Source organism: Rhinolophus sinicus, linkage group LG01 (genome assembly GCF_036562045.2).
Source record: "Rhinolophus sinicus isolate RSC01 linkage group LG01, ASM3656204v1, whole genome shotgun sequence".
Lineage (NCBI taxonomy): Eukaryota > Metazoa > Chordata > Mammalia > Chiroptera > Rhinolophidae > Rhinolophus > Rhinolophus sinicus.
In genome coordinates, this window is record NC_133751.1 from 154,627,155 (window position 1) to 154,651,367 (window position 24,213).

The window sequence follows — 24,213 nt, forward strand, 5'->3', positions numbered from 1 at the left end:
AGATGTAAGTTGTTATTTGATCTGTGACCTTCTACTGGAAGGAGCTGGGACTCAAAGCCAGCGCTACCCACCGATGAGGCCTATACCTGTTCCTCACCTTTGAACACACTGCTTCTGCCATGTCATGACAGCCCATTTCATTTCTGAGCAGGTCTTGAAGAAGTACCATTTCATATTTAATTAAATTCTGGCTTCTTTTAGCTTTGCACTCTTGACCTCAGGTCTTTCAAAATACAGTAATTTGTCCTACAAAAGGAGGAAAAGAAAAAGTACGAACTTGGGCTTTCTCTGACCCTCGTTACTGTTGGCTAATGAGCTTTAATGTTTAATTGCTTTGTTTGGACACTGGAAATCTTATGATTTGGAGAAAAGGGAGCTGTTTCTCATATACTCGTAAGCTCAAATGAAGCAGAACTAGGTTCAGGCACTTTCTTTTCCTGGTACAGGTCAAGCTCAGGAAGATGCTTGCTGAGGTCAGGAGCGTGCTTATTAATACAAGTGGATGAAAGCGGGGCTTGTGGAAATAAAGCTCTAGCGACAGTTTTAAGGAGGATGGTGAGGGCTTTAGTACCTCTTGGTCTTTGCTATTGGGACAAAAATAGCCTCAACTTCCATGGGAAGGAAGAGACATAGGTATTGTTTGTTTTCCTTTGCTGTTAAAGGTCCTGCAAAAATTTTCCTTGGAACTGGGATTAATTTCAAAAACTGGTAAGAGATTACTTCCTTCTCGATTATCTGTTGGAAGATAAACTCTGAAGTGTTGGGGAGAAGGTGTTCTTTCTACTTTGTACGTGGCAGGTACATACCAAATAGCTAGTCTAGGCTATACGTTCCTTTTAGACTAAAGAGAAAATTCAGCTGCATGTCCTTAGTGCATTGAAGTGACCGATAGTGTATGGCAGTAATACAGCAGAGCGTTATTCTTACGAAAAAGCCTGCAGTGAGTGATTTTTGTGTGCTTTAAAAACAGCCACTTTAAAGGACACTAAAGGATGAGTCATAATTTAATGATTGTTGTTCATGTGTCATCTTTCACTTACTGTCTATTGGGAATCTAGTTTAGGGCCCAGGTCTGAAAATTCTGCTGTATTTTCCCTTCTCTGTGCTGTAAAGCCGAGCTACCTTTACCACATACATAATCTAATTGTCTCATCTCTGGTTGTTTGGAGCTGCAATGCAATAAATTCCTGGAGGGTGAGGAATACTTCTTTGGTTCCCCTTCTTAATAATAGCAAGCCTCGGTTGAAATTGTGGTTGAACTAATTATAGAGGAAGATCGTTATTAAAACACTTCCTCCGAGGATATAAAAACAGCTTTGCCTATATATGAGAAGTGATTCTTGAAATCTGTGGGATTTCCGAACATTTCATAGTGGATGCTTAATGTGTATGTATTGGCATCTTTCTCTTCCTGCCTCTCTCTTCCCTATGCTCTCCTGCCCTTTTCTGACTGACATCTCCCAGGCCCAAATCTGGGTATGCAGAGCTCTCTCAGCTGTGTGACGTTGTCCCCAGGATGCAACCAATAGCCCTCTGCCTAATATTCCTGCAGTCACATCTCTAAGGTCTTAGACCACTTAGTCTCTCTGCAGCCCCACAGTTCCCACTGTCACCAAGCACTGACATGTTGTACAGTGATCCGTTTCTCTCCCTGCAGAACTGAAGTCTTTCTGCGTTTCTTTTGTGGTCAGCAGAAGGGAGTGTCTTCGGAGCCTGGCCGTTGGCATTCTCTCCTAAGACTGACGTCTCTGCCAAATGCCATTGTTCCCCATGCCGCTTCCCCACCCATGTCCTTACTGCACATAGTCAGGTCCCAACTCTGGCAGCATATTAGAATTCCCCAGGGAACTCTTGACAAAGCTGATGCCCCAGCCCCATGACATTCAAGTCATCAGTATGTTTTAAAATGCTCCAGGAGATTGTAAAGTGAAGCAGTTTTGGGACCACTGCAGAAGATATTCCATACATATTGAGTTATTAAACAGTAATTCTATGTGTGGGTTAATGTTTTGGTGCTGGTTGACATTTACTGGAATGCTGGCCTTAGCAGCATTTTTCAAATAGTCTTAGTGACCACACATCATAAATCAGGAGAGTCTTGGCAATACTCTGCCATATAAAGAAAAATATATTGGGAGGTGGTGAGAAGGTTTCTTTTCAAAGGGATATTGTCTTAAAATTTGAAAGATAAGAAATAGCCATTTATGATACACTTTCAATCATATACTAGAGATACATTTTGGAAAGATTTCCAAAATCTTTTTCTCTCTGCTACATGAATACGATTTATTTACCCATGTTTATGAAAGCACTGAAAGACTATTTTCTGTTTTCTCTACATATATAGATTTCTATTTTCTATTGATTACTAAATCAAGTTTGACAGAGTTGGTTCAAGCTTAGAATTGGTTCAACTCTTCAGGAAAATAAATCCAATCTGGTAAGCAAAATTTCAGAATGGCAAAGCTATACAGCCATAGTATTGGACAGCAGTTGAGGAGATCCACATAGTTTCTGAAGCTGGGATCAGGGAACAGCCTAGATCCTAATCTAGCCTGATAGAGTGGTAGTTTATAAGCAAATGTTTCAATCTAACAATCAGTGTGGGGCAGTGGGGAAACTGAAGACTTTATTTTTTCCCCATTGGTTTGGTACAAAATTGAACCATATTTTTCTTTTCTCTAACAAAGAGAGATAATACCTATCCCATAGGCCTAATAGATTTGTCACAGGGATCCTGAGAGCTAAGGAGTGCAGTAGTAGTTTTTAAGAACTGGCAAGTATCAGGAGGAAAAGAAGAGGTAGGGGAGGGGGAGGAGAGGAAGAGAGGGATGGAAGAAGGGGAGGGTGAGGAGATGATGATGAGAGCTTCCAGGGACAATTCCAGCAAATTACTAATGGGGCTTCTCAGGTGCGTTTGAAGTGAGGCACTTCCAGACACTTGGGTTCTTCTCACTGAGTCAGAGGTGAAAGATGAGATGTTGTCATGTTAAACTAATAAATGACATTAGTAAGACCAGAACTTGAAAAGAATTCTTCCTGCAGCTTGAGAGCTCCCCCGCTGAAGGTTTCCAAGCTCTGGGAGCTAAGAGATCACTCATCTCTGACAGGAACAATGGAAATATCTAAATTAAAAATGGAATCACCTTCAGAAACCTTTGGGGCCTAAGGGGCTTCACTGAGCATAATTTTCTTTGAATGGAAATAGAAGTTTATAATTTGTTAGAAGCAATTTTTCAAAAGTAAGAAATGAAGCATATAGAGGTTGTTCTTGCCTTTCCGGCTCCTTCAACAAAAGCCGGTTTGGGTAAGTGTGTTCTCTTGAAGGTTCCTGTGCTGAGCGGTGATTAATTTGAGAACACAGTAGGAGAATTTATTGTGACAATGACTTTTTTTGGTGATTTTCCCTGGTTTGAATTTTTGTCATCACGTTCAAAATTTTGCGACTCTGAGTTCTGACACAGTTATAGAGCATCGGTCTTGAGTGCTGAAATGCAGCCACAAACCTATGGCAACTATAATCCCAGATTTTGAGATCTGTGTAATGAGCACAAGTAGCAGAGAGCTGGATACACCAGCAGATTTTTGTGAGGTTTCTGATATAGACCAGCTACTTCATTTAGGGCAAAATAGTGGTTATTTTGAAATTTATAAATTATCTTTTAAAGCAGGTGTCATTTAGAACTGCACATTCAAATTTTTCCCCTCTTTGTTACTGTGAGTCTAATCTCTTCTGAGCAAACATTTTTATTACTAATATTATTTGTATGCTGAATGTGTTAGCATTCAGCGGCAGTTAGGAAGTGGTTTTCCCCTGTAATACAGGTGAAATTTTGAATAAAGTGGGAGAAAATGGTAGGGGTGAGATATGAAGAGCTAAGTACTTGAATGAATAAATGAAACTCAAATACATCCTAATAATATTCAAGTATTTATTATAAGCCAGAAATAATAACACTAACTGTGTTAGTAATGCTTCTGGTTATACATAACAATACCCGATGGACACTGGTTAAATGTAAAAGCCGTTTGATTATCTTCCATAACAAAAAAGAACATAGGTTGGTGGTTCTAGTTTGGATGAAAAGCCAGGTGAGACCCAGACTCTGTCTTTCTGCTCTGCCATTCTTGGTTTTTGTCTTTAAGCTCATCGCCTCTTAGTCCCATTATGGCTGCCGCTGCTCTAAACACTACCTTTTACAGCAAGGAAGGAAGAGGGAGAAAGAGGCTGAGTGAAAAAATAAACAGTTTTTGTTAGCAGGGAACACATTTTTTCTTAGTCACCTCCACACCCCCAGCAGCTGCTAGGGAAACAGAGAATGCAAATATTTGGAGAAGAAGAATCTGATTTTTATTATTGTCTGAAATCAATTATACTTGATTAGTAGCCTTTCTAAATAAAAGAGGTGTTTTGTTTGCAGAAAAAGGAGGGGTGAGTGGGAGACCAGCACTGTGTACCATGATAGCACGTGCCAGGCTTTCAGGGAAGAGAGTGAGCCAGCCCTGGTCATCCAGGATCTCACTACCTGACAGCAGGAAGAAGACAAATGATCAGATAACCATAGTGATCTGTAGAATAAGGGCGGTGTCAAAGAGGTGCAAATACAATATTCCTATAACACGATTTGGAGAGAGGTGGAGGGGTTCAAGAAAATCTTGTGGAAGGTAATATTTGAGATGGGCACTGAGGATTTCAACAGGTGTAGATGGGCAACCAGTGGCCTTTAGGCATCTGCAAAGTCAAAATCTTTGGGTTTGTATAGCAGCATGTGTAATCAGTGGTAACAGGGGAAAGCATTGGAAGCCCCAATATGCCATGGTGGTTGTTGCATTACTGCATTAGACAGTAACATATGAATGAAAATGTAAAGTCATGTTCCAAATGCCTGCCTATTATGGGCCAGGTACAGTGCTGGGTGTTTCTGCAAATAGGCAGCTGTCCATGGATGTGCTCATGTCTCTCTCCTCCATATGCCACTCATCCAAGGGCCACCCGGACTGCATGTGAAATTGAGCTTTGAACTCATGTGTGCCTCTGACGTCTGCTATTTGTAATCTGTAGATGTAGGTAGTAGTTTTAAGTGAAAAGAAGTGCCAAAGGACCTCAAGGCACAGGTCCAGCTTTCTTAATGTGATAAAACCCTGCAGTTTGAACTGGTAAGCTTATAATGCTGGTGGTTTACGTTAGCTTCATTTTTTTTTTTCAAATATTAAAAAATATATATTTATTTTACCAGCATCTAAGATATTTCCAACTTATAATTTTTTATTATAAAATGTGGTCTTTGAGTTTCTCCATTATAAATTTAATTCCTTCTTTATTTATCAGTCTCTGTCTCTTGTTTTTTTTTTTGAATAATGTTTTGTAAACTGTACCAAGTTATGTTTGGTGCAGTCAGAGCAGTCATTGAACTAATTTTTCTGTATGGAAAGAAATTAACGAAAAGAAGTGGTGTCTGTGAAAGAAATCTAGCTGTGTTAGTCTTCTCTGTCGTCTTTAGCCAAACTGCCCAACACTACCCCACCCTGTGGTCAAACTCAAGGAATGGAGACTCAGGTGGAGGAAGAATTGATAGATCCAAGCAGCCTTTCAAGTAATGGTATTTACAGAAGGAAAAGAAAATCTCTGTAATAAAAAGATAAAAACATAATACTGTTATTGATACAGCACTCAGGGGATTGGATTGACCACAAGCCCAGTGAATGAGGGGGCTGCCAAAAACTTAGTGTTACTGGAGCTCCTGATCGTTGATATTTGATTCTAGAATGAGAAAGATGATCATTTTACTATTTTCTGAGTTACTATGAGATTTTATGTATGTGTAATATATATTATATATATTATGTAAAAAGGATTTTATGTAAAAACGTTCTCTGTAAAAAGGATTTAACTTAGTTACAATCTCTTTGTCACACCCAACAAAATTAATTGTAAGATAAGTTTTTATATATTAACACATATTTTACTATATTTATATATATATTATATATCTAAACTAGATGTCTGCATCTAAGCCTGGGTCTCTGTCTATGTAGTATTTTACCTGTAGAAAAGAAGATTCAGAACTTCATAACTGGTTTTGAATTTTGTAGGATCGTCATGTGGAAGAGTGAGAGGTGTTCTTTGTTCTTCTTGGTAGGAAAGGCTGTGTTGGTAGAGTCATGGGGAGACATTTGGGCTCATTTCTAAAGAAGAATTTTCTACGAGCACTGCCCATAGGTGAAGTAGGGTGCTCTGGGGTGTAAGAGAGTTCCCTCTTCATTCCTTTAAGACCAGTCTGTTCAAGTCTAGGCTAATGCAGTGGTTCTCAAGCTTCAGCACGCCTCAGAATTACCTGGCGGGCTTGTTCAAACCTTGGTTGCTAGGCCCCTCCCCCAGAGTTGTTGATTTAGTAGGGCTGGGTGGGGCCTGAGCAATTGCATTTTAATAACTTGTCATGTGATATCATGCTGCTGGTCTGGGGACCACCATTTCAGAAGCACTGGGCTAAACCATGCTTATCAACCTAGAAAGCATCTGTGCGTAGGAATTGTGTGGGGATTTTTGTTAAAACACAGAATCTGATTCAGTCGATTGGATTCAGCAAGGTTGGATAATGTAAGGTTGCATTAACAAAATGTCTCGTGGGGAAATGCACGTTTCCTGTCAAGAACCAAGTGCATCTTTAACGTTCCTCAGGTGATGCCGATGCTGCTGGTCTGTGGTGCATGAGGAACAGGGCAAAGAACCCATCGGGGACGATGAGGCCTAAGGAAATTGAAATATCCAGTGAGCAGTTAGACCAGAGGGTACAACTCTGAGCTCCTGTGAAATCATTTAATTTTGTAAATCCCAAAAGGTGACAAAGAAAAGTTGACTTTGTTTAAATTTTTTTTCATGGTAAAAAACCTTTTTCTTATCATTATCACAGCATAATTACTAACATTTTTATGACCCTTCTCCGTAGGTTTTTAAATAAGCGCTCATTTAATTCACTCTATAAGCTTTTGCCCTTCAGGAAAATGCCTCACTGAATCCACTACAGAGCTTTAAATGGAAATGACCTTCATGTTCTCTTATTTAATTGAGCTCCGATGTTTACTTGCAGATTTGGTTATTTCTCATAAATGCTCTCAACGAAGAATTTTGAGGGTTTAATACCATTATATCCACTCACTGTGCTTTCTGATGATGCCACTGGGGTTGTGGCCATGGAAGGATTACAGTAAATCAAGAGATTACTAATCTTTTAAAAAATAATGCAAGGTTGGATAATGTAAGGTTGCATTAAGAAAACAAAATGTCTCTCGTGGGGAAATGCATGTTTTCTATCAAGAGCCAAGTGCATATTTTATTGTGTTTTCTTCTGTTTGTCTAGGTAAGCTGTGTTTTGCCTTTGCTGCTTTCAAAGTTGTCTCTTCACCTCTTCTTTGAGCTTTGATCTAAACCTTGTGAACTAACATCTCTTTTCAGTTATAGGTTTTCTGGCATTAAGGCGATATTCTCATAGAATCACAAGCAGTTCTTAGACCAACTAGAAGTACAAGATGAAGATTCTCAAAGAAAAGCTGATTATTAATAGCTCTTTAACCTTCTGATATGTTATTTTTCTCATACAAAGGGAAGGAAACCAGCATTTGCCTGCCTACTGCCAGGTACTCTACATCAGTGTTTCATTTCATTCTTACAAAGGCCATATGGTCCTGGTGGTGTAACTGCATCCCAGGGAAACTGGCTCAGGGTGGTGGAGCAATTAAGCTAATATCTCACAGCTAGTAAGTAAGTGGTCAAATCAGGATCTGAATGCAGGACGGCTTATCTCCAAAGCCACTTAGCATCTTCCTATTTGCTGAGTCTTCCTAACATAAGGAGCAAATTCTATGGAATGCAGATGTCCCCATATCATGTGCCAGTGGCGTGGCAGCAGAAGGTTTTGAATGGGAGAGGGAGAAAATATATGTCCTGGCCAATCGGTATCTCTTTAGTTTCTTTTCCAACAGCCACCAACAGTCAAGTGGAGATAGATGCCCAGCTGGCAGAAGCTTCCCCACAGTGAGGATTTTGAACATGTGGGGAACACGGTGCTGATTATTGAGCCGTCGTCATCTCTCAGCTACAAACCCACCCTTCTAATTTTGTTTGTGGTGTTGGGACTGAGTCCCTAAAAACCACATTTCTCCTATGCCAGCTCTTTCCCCATAGTTTCTGCCAATATGGGGTGCTGGAGTGGGGCTGTAGAGCTGGAGGAGGGATACTGGACATGCCTTTCCTGTTTACCTCCTTTCCTGAAAGTGTCACCTCAGCAGTGGCTCTTCACCCAGGAGAAGGGTTTGTTTTCAGCAGTTGAGTCTGGTTTCTGACTTTCCCCCAGCATGCCCCCTCAGGGGCATCATTCTCAGTTGGGGACTGCCCCCCTCCTTAGTGGCCTGGGTCCAGCTCTTTGGGGGTCCCTCCCCAACCTCGACTCTCTGTTCCCTCACCCCTCACAGGGCTTTCTCTGTGACATCTCAGGGTTGCCTTTGTATCTTTTAATACTCCTATGCCAATTTAACTAGGTCCTTATATTAAATTCTCTCTGTTAAAATAACTTGTGGTTTCTGTTTTCCTGACTAGGTCCTCATGGATACACATTCCCTTAAGACAACGTCTAAGCTATGCTGAAGTGTTGTGTGAACAACCCTACCTGAAACACACACTGCCCACTGGTGACATAAAGGAGTTGGGCAGAAGTCATAGAAGAACTTGAAGGCTTTGTAAACAAATCCTTTGCAAACAAATTTGTAGGTTCACATTTTCACAGTGCAATTCAATCCTGGGATAGCATGTCAAATAGTATGAGAAAAGCATAGGCAATAGCAACTACCTGCAAGAAGCTGTGTGTTCTGGCATCAGCTTTGCCTCTAGGTTTGGGAACGATACTCTCTCTGGGCCTCAGTTTCCTCACCTTCGAAATTGTAGATAATACTAATTATAAAGTCAAATGAAGTCAAGAGAGGAATACTTGTAAAGAGTAGAAGGCCTTGAATTAAAGTAAACTCTGATAATGAGCCAATAGATATTGTAATGCTGTCATTAGACTTAATCTCTGTCTTTGTGAAGCCATTGGCTGAGACCCTGGGAGTCGTTAAGTGACAATGGGGAGGGACTGTGAGGGGTGACTGAGACCAGCCACTGAGGACCTGCTGTGTCCTGGCATTGTGCTTTACACATTACCTATGTTATCATGTGACTTTTACCATTTTAGAGTTGGCAAAACTGATTCTGCTGACTGACATCGGGAGTCAGCTTTCTTAATTATCCTTTATTCCTCTGTGTGTGAAGCATGCTACCAGCCTTTCACAATCCTCTTGGCTTGTGAAACAGGTACATGATAAGTAGTTGGTGTTAAAATTGGTGCTAGGCTGTCAAATTCTTCTGGGGGAATTTTAGTGTATAGGTAGATAATAAGCTTAAATGAAAACCTTTATGATGCTCTCCTTTACCAGTTGCGGACTCTGTTTTGAAATTCTGTAAAATCATAGTGTCATTAGTAAACCACCGTCAAACTAAAAGGTGCTATCCCGGTTTACCTCTGCACACACCTAGAAATCTTCAGTGGTAGACCAGCAGTAAAAGTGGACATTATTCATTGATGACCGACTTGTGTGGTTTTGAAGCACCAGTGAGCAGCCATGTAGTACTGTTACCTAGGCCAAAAGAGACGTTCACAGACCTGTGCGTGTGTGTAACCAACTAAAAACAGTCAGAAATATTGGGAGAGTGCAGTTCTTGGAGTAGAGTAATGGGTTATTGCCATGTATCTCTATTCTTTCATTTTTAGTTCAAGTCACTGAAACACTGAATGACCTCTCTTCCTCTTTTCTAAAACAGTGAAAATAAAATCTGTTTGCTTATCTCTTGGGGACATTTTTGAAGATGGACTGAGATAAAGTGTGAAATGCTGATGAATTGTAAGGCACCTGGCAAATGTAATGGTATTAAAGGATTAATGCATTAATAGGAAGGCTTGGAAATCTCCTAAACCTAATATTTATCTTTAAGGACAATTTTGAGACAAATGTACCAGTAACAAGGTCCTGTAAGACTGTCCACAGGCCTTGCAGACCTGCTTCTCTCAGCTCTGCTTTCCTCAGCTGTCATCTGAGGAAGATGAGTGATAAGGGGTGCCCAGACCCTGTCACAGAGTGAGCATGAGGACAGTGACAAGGGAGGTATCTGTAAGAGTGCTGACAGGGTACAGTGATCGGAAATTCTGAGGCACTTTGGAAGAGTTCTTGATTTGTGCGATGTGTCAAAAGCTGACACATTGTGCTGGAAGCAACAGTTAGAGATGGAGTTGCTGAAATTGCAGTCAATGAGGTAAAGAGGCAGAGCTGACAGTGTGACAAATTCTGTGATGGTGCAGTTACAGGCCTCAGTGAGAGGTCCAGATAGTATCATTCTCATTGTGTAAAGAAGGGCAGATTAAAAATAAAGACTTACTCATACATGTGCAATATTCCCAAAAGATTCATTGGCTATTATGGTAATTTTATAAGCATCATAATGCTATGAAAATATGAATTACTCCTAGTGGTAATGTCTTAAAGAGACTTTCCTGACTACAAGGATATTTTCCTATGTAAATGTACACTATACCATTTTTTTTCTTCTTATAAATTTCTTTAATGCCTTTTATATCTTATTTTATGTAAAATGCAGGGCCATATTTTTCATTGTTAAAGACATAATTTCTTATAATGTTAAGAATTTTGTCTTTAAGGACTAGATTCTGTGTTTCTCAAATAGTGGAAATGAACTCATGGTGAAATATCTGAAGTCTAGAGTGTTTTTGTTTTTTTTCCAGAGTCCTGGAAATGCATAACAAGGGGAGGCAGTTTTGACATTGCTCAGGTCAAGTTGGGCTTTCCAAGGATCTTAGCTCTCAGTTTATGGCACTCATGGCCTCTGGTCTCTGATCTGCATCTCCAATGAGGTTGGGTTCGACTGGACTGACAGGTCCCTTTACTACAGCTATTTATGGTTCAGCTGTAATTTTTAGAAAGCTGCTTGTGAATTTTTTTTAACAACAACAACAAATAACAATAAAGTCTTTGCCAATGTTTATTTATTAATAAAAGCAGCTATTGTCTAAGGGTCTCTTCCACTCCCTTAAAGATTATGATGCATATAAAATTACCGTAATAGCCAATGAATTTTGGGAATATTGCATGTGTATGAGTAAATATTTTTAATCTGCTTCTCTTTGCACGATGATATTAATAAAAGCGGCTATTGTCTAAGGGTGTCTTCTATTCCCTTAAAGAATAGAATTGTTAGATTCTGAAAACGAATTCTTAAAATAATTAACAAATAAAAATGTAAACTTGGAAAAGAGAAAGATGGATGCAGAAAGGTTTGTAGGATTCAGGCTGTTTATTCTTGAATGGAGAAGACCACAGGATGACTTAATTAGTGTTTTCAAATATTTGAGGAGGTTATTGACTGTACCATCTCTCAGTGGGCTGAGAAAAGAGGAAATGGGTTTACATTTCAGCAAGAAAGAATGATGCAGAAGAACATTTCGAGTCAATCGTGATAAAAAACTAAAATAGGACACCAGAGGAAGATTTTTTTTTTCACTTTTTATTTTGAAATAATTATAGATTCACAGGAAATTACAAAGAAATGTGTAGGGAGGTTTCATGCCTGAAGGAAGTTTTTGAATGATCTCGCTATAGAAAAAACCTGGCTTGGAGGAAGGAGGCTGGACCAAGTGACATAGTAAGCTCTTAACATTTCTGGCTCTTGCATGAGTTTTTGCCATCCTGTGTTCTTCTCATAACAAGCTTCCTCCCGCCTGTGAGTTACCGACCAGCACAGACCACAGGTCCTCCCAATGTGTGAATTGTATGCTTCTTGTCATACAAATTAAGAGTAGCCAGCACTTACTGAATCGTTTTCAAATGCTGAGCACTGCAGTGTGAGGTTTATATTAATTTTGCCGATGCGCACACAAAATATGAAAAGTAGGTTTTATTGTCTTCATTTTGTAACTGTGGTTATTATAGGGCTCAGAGATGTTAAACAGCTTTCCAACACTGCAAGCTCAAAACAGATTCACTTGGGATGTAGGTTTGCTTTAAAGGAATATTTCTTTCTACCTAGAAAAAAAAATTATACTTTTCCAAAGAAGAAAATTATATTCTTCCTGCACACAACTCTGCATACCACCTTCCCCTATTTCTACCTCTTTCCGATTGGTCTCAACAGGCCAGTGATTTAGAAATATTTTCCAACATGACACAGAGTGTAATTATGGTTTTCATTATATAGATAAGGAAATAGAGAAGTTCTGTGGTGTCTCCAGGCAGAGGCAGAAGCAATTTTTTTCTGGTGGCATCTCAAAATTCTCAGTGTATTTACTTAATGTTGGTAACATTTTTCTTGACATAATTTCATGCAGTTCCATATCTTTTGGTACTCCCATCATCCTTTTCTTTACTTGACAAGGTCCTGAAATGGCATTTTATTTTTATTCCACTTACTAATTTCTCCCTTGTTTCACTCACAATGAAGTGCTTTGCTTGAAGAGCTCCATGGAATTAGCTAAAATGCAGCTGTCTCAAGGCTTTCCTTGTTTGATTTTTGTGTCATTGAGGTTATGAGTTTTACCTGGCATAGAGACCATCTATTCATCTCTATTTTTAAATATATATATATTTTTTGTTTTTGGTAGTAAAAGTTTGCACGCTCATTTTAAGATGTTGAAAAATATAGAAAAGCATAAGCATAACAAAGAATGTTAAAATAAGCCACAATCCTATTATCCGGCAATAGGCATGGTTAAACTTTTAGAATATCCTCAGCTTCTTTTATATGTGTCTGATGAATATAAATGAAATCAGGAGGCTTTGACGAGAAATATACAATAAAGATTGTTTTATTCAAGGGTCTTAGGGTTTGTAAACTAGAAACACAACTACGCAATATCCAAAGTGTTCCAAAGAAGAAAGAAAAGCTAAGAGTTCTTATAGTAAAACATACATTCTTGTGAAGTCCTGAATTCTTAGTCTCTGCATTGGTTTGAGATGGTTATCCTCTCTTACATGACTGGTGGTCTGGATACATGAACATTCTTTCCTTAGTCCTTCAGGGGGTAACCAGAGGTTATCTGGAGGTTTGATGTATATCCAGACAGTGACGCAGGACTGAGAAGTTCAAAAGTTTAAGTTCCCAGGCTAGTTCAAACAAGAATAGAGTCATTTCCTCATAGCTCAACCTCCTCGATTTTAGTAATTTATGCAGCTTGATTATAGTGACTCCACTTTATTTCTTCACTCTGTTCCTCATATGTCAGAAATTCATATACGGTGTTACCCTGAAAATAAGACCTAGCTGGACAATCAGCTCTAATGCATCTTTTGGAGCAAAAATTAATATAAGACCCGGTATATATGATATGATATGATATGATATGATATGATATGATATGATATGATATGATATGATATGATATGATATGATATGATATCATATTGTACCCGGTCTTATAGTAAAATAAGACTGAGTCTTATATTAATTTTTGCTCCAAAAGACGCATTAGAGCTGATTGTCCAGCTAGGTGTTATTTTCGGGAAACACGGTAGAAGTAGTCATCATATGAACATCGCTTTACCTCTTTCTTCTGAGCACTTTTCCATGTTATTAAATATTCATTGAAAGTATTCATTATTTACCTTTAAAATAAATATAAAGTATACATCTGTACAAACTTAAAACAGTATAGATTCTAGGTATAAAATGTAAATGAATCTTCTTAACCCCAAAAGATTATCACTGTTAACAATTTCTTGCTATTCTTCCCAATAAAAGTATTTTTAAGTACACAAGTGGGATAGTATACTTGTTCTGTATCATGCATTTCATATTTACAATTGCATCTTGAAGCACAACAAATCAAGCTCATTTGAGCAACCTTATGGAATTCCATTGTATGGATATACCATATTTCACATGTATCCTTCTGACAAATATTTGTTCCCTGTATTTTTGTTGTTGTTATTTCAAGCAATGTTGCAATAAACTATCTTTTAAAACATGCCAGTATGTGCGTAGGTGAAATTTCTAATAGGGTATTAAACTGGTAACACCCACAAGGGTTTAGGTATTTTACCGGTTTGCTAAATACTGGTAAATTGTATTTCAAAGATTGGTTGTACGAACAGTTTATCAGAGTAGCTGTTTCTCCTTACTCTTGCCAGAACTGGAAATTATCAAAATTAAATTTTTTTTTTGCAGATGTTACAGCTGAAAATGATACAATGTTTTGATATCAGCTTTTTAAATTGAGAATGATCATCTTTCCATGTTTTTTGGTTATTGTTGCTTATGTGTGTGAACTACCCATTTATGTCCTATAGTCATTCTTCACTAAACTTCCATGAGCAGTTTTAGGCATTCTTGTTTCTCCACATTTTCAGCGATATGTCACATTATTAGGCCCAGCCTGAAGTGTGTGAAATGCTATTATTGCATTTTTCTGATGAGGTCAGGTATCTTTTTGTATGTTTATTGATATTTCTGTTTTCTGCCAATGGCCTACTTTGCATCTTTTGCCCATTTTTCTACTGATTATCAAAAATCTTTAAAAATATAAAAACTCAGGATGTAGAAGACTCTAGAGATTTTCCTCTTCAAAACTTTATGGCTGATATCTTTGAAATTTTGGAAATGTTATTAGCAAGGGTGATCCAAATTTCAAGTGGTAGAGATCAAGCACATGGAAGAATGGATAGTTACCCTGTGCTGACGAGTTATTTCAGTGGTCAATGTCAAGAATTTAATCCTTCAAATTCACCTTTGTTTGATTATATTATGATAACAATTTGGGGCTTTGACTAGAGTTTTGTATTGTTAGAAACAGCCCAATGGCTGTTTCCTGAAAGCCTCCAAAACGGAAAAAAAAATAACAACATAGGTAATTGTAACCATTAAATACTGTGTTTTACAAGGATATGTAATTTCTTGGGAGATATAGTCAAAACAGGAAAATAAATCAGATTACTAAATACATATAGTACGATGCAATTCTGTTTAATAAAAATATGGTAAATAAAGTAAAACATGTGGTAGAGTGTGTGAAGGGGGAGGTAGCAGAAAAATGCTCAAATGTTGATAGTATTGATCTTTGGATGATGGCATTCCTGGTGATTTTTATTTATCACAAGTGCTTTCTGTTCCTTTTACATATTCTATACTGTACACCACTTTTAAAATCCACGAAAGTTACAAAAATGTAAGCTCAATAGAAGTTTGATGGTTAATTAAGCATTTCTTGAATTCTTGGAGAACATGGACGATTGTACAGTTTGTAATTGTCTTGGCCCTGTCCATAATTCTCTTTTACTGCTAGCTAGATTCATTATATTTTTATGAATTACACCACTTTTCTTCACCTGGATTTTATTGTTGCCTAATAATAAAGGAAACACAAAAGAAGGTACAATGCTAAAATTCCTCTGATAAACTGTTACTTTTCAGATTTTAGCCTGTCACATGCTTTATTTTATAGTTATCGTTTTAGTGTATATATAGCATGCTTTTAAAAATTAACATTGTGTTGTAAATTTTCATGGTCCATATTGTTTATGTAAGAATCCTTTTTAATAACTATATAATATTTCATGGGAGTTTTTGTAGTCTAATTTATTTCAACACGAAATATTGGAGTCACTCTAGGGTTTATTTCTTGAATCTCCTCTCATTTATTTACACTCACTACCCAGGTGATTTCGTTAGTCTTATGGCTTTATCTACCATCTGTAAGTTCATGCTTCCAAATCTGTGTCTCTAGCTTAAACCTCTCCTGAACTCCAGAGTACTCTATCCAATTGACTACTTGACCTCTCCACTTATAAGCCTAGTAGCCTAATAAGCCTAACCGCATACTTACCCCCCCGAAGCTCTCTCTATCCTTCCAGGTGCTCAGGCCGAAAAGCTGTCATCATCCTTTATTCCTCTCTCATCCTACGTTCAATCCAGTGAATCCCATGGGTCCAACCTTCAAAACAGTTTCATGATTTGGTCACTTTTCACCACCTCTTTTGCCACTGCTCCCTTTGAGCCACCATCATGTCTTGCCTCGGCTGACTGGAGTACCTTACCAGTTGGCCTCACTGCTCCTGTCCTTGGTTCCCTTCAGTCTGTTCTCAACAGAGGAGCCAGTGGTTCTGTGAAAATAGCAATCAGTCACTTAGGTGACCTTCTCAGAGCCCTGAAGCAGCTTTCTGCCCATTCAGAATAAAAACCAAAGTCATTCAAATAGCCCACAAGGCATGGTGATGTGGCTGTCGGCTACTCTGACCCCACCTTTCTCCTCTCACTCTTACTAGCTCTGCCTTAGCCTCATTGGTCTTCTGGATGTGCCTTCAACATTTCAGTCATACTCCTTTCTCAGGCCCTTGGCCCTTGTCTGCTATTCCTTCCAGAATGTTCTTTCCCTATTTTTCTTCCAAGTGTATTTGTCATGCAGGAGAGCCTGCGGGGTCTCTGCTCCCGCTCCCCATACAAGAACGCAGGATATGGTGAGGCCAAAAAGGAACACCCATGGAGCCATAGGTAGGGGAGTCATACCACTATATTCTCTCTGGCGGCACTATACTCTCACTGGAGGCTGGATCCACACTGTCCTCAAACCGCCATCCACACTTGCCAGCCCAGCCGCCATCTTCTTGCTAGCCCCCATCTTCCTTCTCTCTTTCCTCTCTCTCTTCCTAGCGTAGCCACAGCAGTTATATTAGTGGCCAATGGCTCACTGGTTACAGCTGACGGCCAACTAGCCACAGCTGATGGCCATGCAATCACAGTTGGCCATTTACTACCTGAGCCAACACCTTTCTATGTGAGGCCGAGAGCCTGGAAACTTCTTTCTGGGGCTCCGCCCCCACAGTATTTCCTTACCTCCTTCAGGAATCTTCTCTTTCTCAGTGGACTTCCCTGACCATTCTATTAAAAATTGCAACCCCACTTCCATCCTTCTTAGCAGGCTTTATTTTTCTCTGTAGTACTTTCACTGTCTGGTATAACACATACCACTTTATTTATTCATTTGTATCTCCCCCTACTAGAATGTCAGTTCCATAAAAGCAGGGATTTTGATCACTGCTGCATCCCCAACACTTCAAGCAGGGCTGACACATCACAGGTGTTCAGTGAGTCATTTGTTAGTGAATCATTAAGTTATTTACCATTTTTCCCTGTTATAAATAACAGTGTATGAAAATCTTTACATTTATGGCATGTTTTCTTTGTTTGACAGATTTCCTTAGATAAATACCTAAAAATAGTACTACTGAATGAATGTGTATGACCATACCACAAATATTTTAACAATGCCTCTTTAATAAACTTATCTTTTATTATTTTAGGAAAAGGGGGAAAATACTGTTTTTATGAATAGGTTGTGTTAGGATCCATTGGGTCTAAATCTTGTCTAAGCTATTTACTATAAGCTTTAAGACCTTGGGCAGACCCTTTAACTTCTTTGAAATTTAGTTTGTATTTCTGTAAAATGGGGCTTATATTTACTTTAAAGAGTTGTTGGGCTTAAAATAAAAAAGAATAAAACACCTGACAAATAGTAACTGTCAAGAAATATCAATATCCTCTCTTCATCCTGGCACTCTTTCCACTATTTGTTTTCTCGAAACAGTTTTATCTTAGATAATATTATAGAACACAGTCATACGCACATGCCTACTCATTCAGGCATATGCACACATGTATAGCTAAACATGCACACATATTAGCTTTCAAAATCCAATCTATACTGTTCTCGTGTTTAAAATTTTTAATGTGTACTGCAACTCTAACCATGGCACTCCCATTACTGATAAATGTCGGAGTCTATGAAAGTGCTGGTAGTCAAGCAATGAATTGTCTCAATCACTTCTCCCCATTCCTTCTTTCTTGAATATTCATTTGTTCATAGGTAGGTTTCTTTCCAGCACAGTCTGGTGTAGGGCACATGTAATTTCTTATAATCAGATTTAAGTATTTCATCTGTTATTGATTGGCTGTGATTTCTTTTAAAGACCTTCCAACTACTTTTGTATTTACCAATATATTTGCCATTTCTGATGTTCTCCATTCATTCCTGAAGATTTAACTTCCCTTTGGTTTTGCTTCCTTTCACCCTAAATAACTTCCTTTAGTTTACTGGAAGACAAATTCCCTTAGTTTTCCTTTCACCTTCGTTCTTTGAAGGGTAGTTTTGCTGGATGTAGAATTTTGGGGTGACAATTTTTTTGTGTTTGTTTCCTGCACTTTAAAGATGTTGTTTAACTGTCATTGAGTCTCCATAATGTCTGGTGAGATGTTCCTTGTCTTTCATATTATTGTTCCCTGTATATAATGTGCCATGTGCCATTTTTGTCTGGTGACTTTTAATATTTTCTCTTTATCTTTGGTTTTCATCAGTTTCACTATGATTTGTCTAGGTTTTCCTCTTCTTTGGACTTTTCTCTTTATTGAGCCCTTGAGCTTCTTATATCTGTACGTTTATGTCTTTTATCAGATTTGGAAAGTTGCGGACTATTATTTCTTCTAATATTTTCTTCTTCTTCCTCAATCTGTCTCCTTGTTTTACTTAGAACTACAATTACCCATATGCTAGCCTTTTTGAAATTGTTTCACAGGTCCTCACAGTCTGTTTATTTTTTTATTCTTTTCTTTCTTTTTTTTCAGATGGCTTAGTTTATATTGATCTATCTTAAAGTTCACCAGGTGTTTTAGCATGTATTTTCCCTAAAATTGGATCATATTTTCCTCCCTCTTCATCTACATATTAAATTGTATCCTGGACCTTGTGAAATTTATGTTGTAGAGATTCTGGATTTTTTCACATTGCTCTGAAAAATGTTGCTGTTTTTTGTTAAGCAATTTACTTAGATTCAGATTGTAGCCTGTCATGCCTGCAGTGGACAGTGGATTCAGTCTCAATCCAGTTTGTTAAGCCTTAGCTCTTGCTGCTTTCAGTTTACCTTGTACTTACATGGTTCCAAGGTCAGCCTGAATCATGCTTAGTTTATACACAGAATTAGGGGTCAGCTTCTCTGGTTTTTCCCTTTCACGGTTCTCTAGTCACTCTCTGATTTCCCCAGGTTCCTTCCCTGGTTCCTGCAACTAGAAAGAGAGTGTGTTTTCCTATCAAATTTTATCTGCTGCTGTGATTGTCTGATCTGAGAGTAGAGTTGCAAAGTAAATATATAAATAAATAAACAGGGAGCTTGCTGTCTGCTTGTTTTCTGCTCCAATTTTTGACTCATCTCCAAAGTCTACTTGCTTTTTTTCAGTCTCCAGAGCCCTCAGGTAGTTTTGTTTTGTTTTTGAGGGGTTGATATGTTGTGCTTTTTAAAGGTGAAAAATCAATTTATTAGGAGCTCATTTGTCCATATCAAAAGCAGAATGTCCCTTCCAGTTACTTTTTGAATTGAAATTTTTATTAGGATAGTTGTAAAACGCACATGCAGTTGTAAGAAGTAGTACACTAGAGCTCATGCACCCTTTACCCAGTTTTCACCAATGGTAATATTTTGTAAAACTGTAATATCATAACCAGAATATCAACTTGATACAATCTATTGAATTTATTCAAATTACCCCAGTTGTACTTGTGTGTGTGTGTGTGTGTGTGTGTGTATGTGAGAGAGAGAGAGAGAGAGAGAGAGAGAGAGAGATTTAATACGATACAATTTCATCACATGTGTAGGTTTGTGTATCTACCACCACAGCCTTTCAATTATTTTGAAAAGTGGAGGGAATGCTAGAGTTAGAAAGGACTAAAAGTCTCTGGCCATGCTCCCCACTGAATATGATAACATAGTATTAAGTGATTAGAACTGATATATACCCTGTAAACATTTACTTTTTCATTAATCTCGTTCCCCATATTGTAAATCTGTTTGCGTGCAAGAATCACTTCATGTTTTGTGTATACTTTTAGCCACACTACAGCCCACCGTTAACCTCAGTGCTCTGTGCAGAGATGTTCAATTCATGTTGAAAACACAAATACATGGTGTTAAATAGAATTAAAAAGTAGGAATGTTTTAGATGTTTTCTCTGCTCTTAAACTGAGACTAGTATTTTTTGAAGTTTATATCTTTACAGTATTTACTTTCATATAGTATGTTATACTACATGAAAGTATGTTATAGATGTTTCATCTTTTGAAGGTGGTGTTGCTGCCTTTGATACAAAAGTAATTAGGTGAGCATTTCCAGGTTGAGGTAATCTTCAAAACTTGAAAATACATATTTCCTTACAACTATTACATTTGTAGGTATTCTGCCCTACTCTCCTTTCCTCTCTCTCTCTCTCTCTCTCTCTCTCTCTCTCTCTCTGTCTCTGTCTCTGTCTCTGTCTCTGTCTCTTTTAAGACAACCCTTGTGAAGACAGCTTTTCTGAACTTACTTATGTTAGAGCCAGCATTAAGGGGAAAAAAAAAATCAAGCTTTTCTCTCATGGACCATGACAGTAGGTAGTTGTATCATGGGTTTTATTTGGTATATAAGATGCTCTCTGGGGGAACAAAATGCCAGCAATAATTCACAAATTCTTTGGAGAATAAACACAAATAAAATTTCTGTATATTCATATAATCAGGGATACTGTTAGGCAGATAAAAATTATATCTTCTTTTCTTTCCTCTCCATATGGGGTTTGAAATTCATGTTTCCGGCCTATCTTGTGAAATATTTTAAATCTTGGAAATGAGGTGTTTGGCTGTCTGTATTATAGTAGATAAGTTGAAAAGAGAATACCTTGTGAGGGGTTGGTGGAATCCACACAAGAGCTCTATGGGGCAGCCTTGACTTCATAGGACAATAGGAATTTTAGAAATGGCTTCTAGGATTGGAGTGGTCCATCTCCTACCTTCTGCGTCCCAAATGAGGACCCTGAGTAGATATGGTATTAAAGGGAGTTAATATCACAGCCTCTATGGAAAAGATAGTAAGGGTACCTACCATTGGATTTTAGCTGATTTGTTCATTCATTCATTCATCTATTCGTTGAATGCTCACAGAAGGTCAGGCATGTACATAAAAATATTCTATAGCAATAACTTCCTTCAAAGATTCACGTGGTTCATTGTGTATCCCCACCATGAGCCATTTAAAATATAAAGAGTTTCAATCTTTAAACAGTTAAATTCTATTAAATTTTCCTTCACTCTTCACACCACACACCTCCCCACAAATCCTCAGAATTTGGGACTTAGCCTGGCCGGTAAATCAAGATGGGGAGCTGATGATATCATTGACCTTCCTGGGAGAGAAATGTGCCATCCTCTGCTTCCCTTTCCCTGGATGCAGAGGCTACTGACCTCTGTGACACTCTCTGCAAAGTGGGGGTGATGATAATCCTGCCTCATCTGGTTGACAGAGGATTAAATGAGTTGGTATGTTAGGATCTGGAGACCGTAGACTTTCGAGACCGTAGACTTTCACGAAGGCCATTCTTGCCTTCATGAAGGTGGCTAGGGACATGCATGTTCATACCAACTAGCCTGTGGCAAGGGTGGGTGCAGCACCCTAGAGGGCCATGAGACGATAGGGGAGCTGGAAAGGTTTGGCCCAGGTATGGATGAACTCAGACCCTGATGGCGTTGCTGGTATGGACTCAGTGTGCACCCGCGCCTGACCTGCAGCTTGGTGATGAGGCTCACTACAATTTATTGTTCAAATGGGGACACTTTAAAGTTATTGTGGCAAAATATCAAACAGGGACACTTTGGTCAGTAAAGGTGTTGCCATTAATAATGATGCAGGGGCAGCCAGTGGTGACTGTACCTGATATGCTTATCTTGTTTAGTTGCATGTCTTGGTTTCTGGTCTCATCTTTTTTGCTGGGTACTTTTAGAACTTGTTGGATGTATGTGGCTTGGCACAGCACAACTGAGGCTGAGTGGGTTCCTGGCCCAGAAAAGCTCCGGTGTGTAAATGCTATGATACAAAGCCCTACACACGGATCACATCAAAGAGTTTCGACAGAGACTGTGTGACATTATGTTTTAACATGTGTTAAATGTTTAAACACATGTGTTTGTGTACACACACCATTTATATGCATATGTAATTATCATTATTATAATTTTTTACATACGAGGCTATTGAGGCACAGAGAGATTAATTTCTGCAGCTAGAGCTCCACAGCCACACAGCGGTGCAGATGATTCCCACTCTAGCTTTTGGCCATTGCTTTAAAAATCTGTTTACTGAATATGGTATTTATTTGATCATTTTGATTATCAAAATGCGATAAGTTTGGTTGATCAATGGATGTGGCTTCTTTAAGATGCTATTATGTTAGTTCTTGACATTTAGAGAAAAGTTTTTAAAAAGTGGTTTGAAGCTCAAAAAGAGATAGGAGAGAGGTATAAAACATGGTGTTGTGTGGTAGGTACTAAAAGAACCATTTGGAATGCTTTTGGGAGTTGCTGGAGGATGGTAGCAAAGGAGTAGAAGTTGCTTTTGAAGAGATTCTGTTGAGTGAGTTTCTTGGCTCTCCCTCGGCGTTGTTGTGGGCCATGCAGAGGACGTCTGTTAACCTCTCAACAACACTCAAAACAATGGTAGCAACAGTGAAAACATAGTTACTGAACACAGCCAGTTGATCACATTTCTTGACCTCCTCCTGTGTTTGCCCAGGCATCGTCAGTGCGTATAGAGATGACATGGTCTGACTTTGCATTTAGACTCTTTGCTCTTTAGAAGAAGGGAGAAGACCATGTACAAGCCCAGGAGGATGTTACAAGGAAATGATGATAAATTCCGAAAGGGATTTTAGTGTTTCAGAAGTTATGGGAGTGGAGAAGATGGGGGAGGGCTGGGGAGAAATCCAACAGGAAGAGTAAAAGGAAACCATTTAGAAGAATTGATTTTGATTTTGGTCTTTATACCAAATTAATTTTGTTATTCCCCACCCCCCCTTTTTATTCACTTTGCTGGACCTCGTGTCTTTTCCCACCCCTCATTATGCCATATAGTGAAGAAGCAAATAACCAAAACCCAGTAACGTTGTCAAGGAAACAAGTTCTGGGCTCTCTTCTGTGGTCATTACCCATCAAACAAAACTTTAGCTGGTTTTGCCAACTAGCTAAAGCCATAGCACCATGATTCCTGTTCCTGGTGAAGATTCACTCAGAGTCATTAAGAAAAAGTCACACTTCTCTTTAAGGGGGTAGAGACATAGGTAATATGTCTGAAATAATTTTATATTCAAAAGAATTGAGAATGCAAAAGTTTTGGGAAACCTCCAGTTTCTAGAAGATTTATGTTCTGGGAAAGGGTGGTTATTCTTTCTTCCTAACTTACTTAGTTCAAAAAGCTCAATGAAGCAGGTACTATATTGCATTTCTTTGTGCATCTTTCCTGGTTTAGGCTTGAATGTGCAGTGTTTCATTTTTCTGTTTAAATAAATTTCTTCTCTTTTACTTGAAATAAGACCCAGAAGGATATCATATGGTGCTATATATATATATAAATTTCATTAATCCTACTTAAAAAAAGAAAATTCTTCTTTGTTTACCGTTCTACTCTAATTCCATCAACTGTTGTTAAAAATGCTCCATCTAAGATTTAGCCCTGATCTGTTTGGTACCTTTATTATTTGTTACCTTTTGCCAACATTAAATCAATTTGGGTGATACTTTCATATTATTTTGTATTAATAGAAAACGTGGCGTGTCACTACTGAAAAGGAACATTTACAGAACCTTATTTCTTGAATATTTAGGTAAAACAGCTCTTAAAATTGTAAATGCTTTTTCTTTTTGGAACAGTTTTGCACACGTCACCATACCTTTGGGGCTCCACAGCCGCTCTCCTTCAATAGCGCATTCACACATCCAACAGGACCAGTCCTCTCATTCTTCCTGACATAGTTATTTCCTTAGGCTAAAAACTGCAGCTGATGCTCATAATCACTTCAGACTTTTCAACTTGTCTGGGACATCATGCTGTTTGACATCCTTCATTACTCCTTAGGAGAAAGAAGCAAATGACCTAACCACAAAGCAGAACATTTTGAGAAAGCATAAGGAATTGGGGCTGACTATAGTACACTTTGATTATAGAGACAAAAATGGCCAATTTAATGACTGAGGTGATCAAAAGCATACTCTCTACATGAATCAGATGCTTAGTAAACATTTTCTCAGAGTTAAAATATAGCATGACTGTTGCTAGTCA

At 38.4% G+C, this 24,213-nt stretch overlaps 1 protein-coding gene across 2 annotated transcripts in view; it reads left to right on the forward strand.

Moving 5' to 3' along the window:
* The window catches only part of CERS6 (ceramide synthase 6), a 280,641-nt gene that overhangs the window by 57,432 nt on the left and 198,996 nt on the right, over positions 1-24,213 (forward strand). The window lies entirely within an intron of this gene.